The 1,874-nt window shown below is 35.1% G+C and overlaps 1 protein-coding gene across 2 annotated transcripts in view; it reads right to left on the bottom strand.

The window, feature by feature from the left end:
- Window positions 1-1,874, bottom strand: part of LOC106878658 (nuclear receptor subfamily 5 group A member 2) — a 171,058-nt gene that overhangs the window by 114,243 nt on the left and 54,941 nt on the right. The gene's annotated exons all lie outside the window — the stretch shown is intronic.

Raw genomic sequence — 1,874 nt, 5'->3', positions numbered from 1 at the left:
AAGATATATATATATATAAATGTCCAAAACACTGCCCAGAGGACAAATGGTTAATGGGCAGTATTCAAACAGCTAAACGGAGCTAACTGCACATATATATATATATATATGTGTCAATGGTTTCATGTTTGCTTTTATTTACTAACAATTACAAACAGCCCGAAACTAGAGGGTGTATGTTTAAGTAGTACACGTGTATATATAGATATATAAATGTGTGTGGCGAGAGAGAGAGAGAGAGAGAGATAATGTAATCTATGATGTGTCATTGTGTGTAATAGTGGCGGTGGTGGTGGTGGTGTGTGTGTGTGTGTGTGTATTTAGATAAACAAGCAGACAGATAGATAAGTGTGTATAACTTTGATAAGCTGATATTTGCGTGAAGGGTATATAGACAGACAGGTGGGGAGAATTATGTAATATCAGGTGTATGTGTAGGTGCGTGTGTGTATGTATATATACATGAACACACAAAAAATATATATATATATACACACACACACACGTTTGTGTGATGAGGGGAATGCGTGTAGGTATAGTGAGTGTGCGTGAGCATGTATATATATATGTGTGTGTGTGTGTGTGTGTGTGTGTACACAGACACACACACACACCCAAGCACATACATACATATTAGGTCTGGCTGTGGTTGTGTGGAACAAGGAGCTCGTCTCGCAACATTGTGTTTCCGGGTTCAATACCACGGCAGGTCACCTTGGCTAAACGTTTGCTACCATAGCTTCATGTGAGCAGAATTAGGTAACGAAACAATGTACAAAAGCCAACAGTGTAATATATATACACATCCGCACATAACATCACTAGTTGATTATTCCACTAGTCCCAATCAACTCTTACAAGATTTGATACATTTTACTCTTCTGCTAGCTTACACTTCCACCATCATTAAATATTTATTTATAATCATTATTAGGAACATCACATATTATATATATATATATATATTGAAGCATGTATGTGTATGTCCTTGTTTATGTTTGCAGCTCCCTTTAATCACCCTGCAACTTAGCGGATCGGCAAAGAGAAAAAGAGGTAGAAATAAGTAAATAAGGGCCGATAAACTCTTCGATCAGGATCGATAAATGATTCAAGAAACAAATGTCTGGAGGATGTGAAACGTCTTATTTCCTGTCAAAGATGTGTGCGCGCGCGCGTACAAGCGTGTGATGCATAAAAGCATGTGTTTATGAATAAGTTCCTGATATATATATATATATATATATATATATATATATACACACACAGAGACACTATTTGTGTTTCATCGGTATGCATATATCCCTCCACACTTAGTTCAGTTGCATACTTCATACACTGAGATACACAACACATACATCATATCTCATGCGTGTATGTATATATACACGATACCAGGTGCCTCGTAAGACATTTAATTGCTTCTATTTGGCGTGTGTGTGTGTATATATATATATATATATATATACGTTGTATTTATTTTTATATACTATAACTGTATAAAAGGAGTATAAACATGCCTGAGTATATAGGCGTGTAGCTGTATGTATACATACAGATGAGTGTAGAATACATGTGATATATATAATTCATGTAGCAATACATTTCTTATACATGTGATAACGACTGTTTCGTCTGATTAAATGTGTGTATGTGCGCATTAAATGCATGTGTGGATGTATGTATATACGGGTGAGTGTGATGTAACAGTTATCTCACGCAGTGTACGTGAAAAACGATTGGATCTTCTATGTATACACATGAACTGTGTGTGTGTGTGTATGTATGTTCGTATAGATGTCTGTTTGTATCGGTACAAGTGTGTGTGTGTGTATATATATATATATATATATATATATATATATATATATATATAT

This window comes from Octopus bimaculoides, chromosome 21 (genome assembly GCF_001194135.2).
Source record: "Octopus bimaculoides isolate UCB-OBI-ISO-001 chromosome 21, ASM119413v2, whole genome shotgun sequence".
Lineage (NCBI taxonomy): Eukaryota > Metazoa > Mollusca > Cephalopoda > Octopoda > Octopodidae > Octopus > Octopus bimaculoides.
Note: the sequence above shows the minus strand (reverse complement) of the source record. Positions and strands in the feature narration are given on the sequence as shown.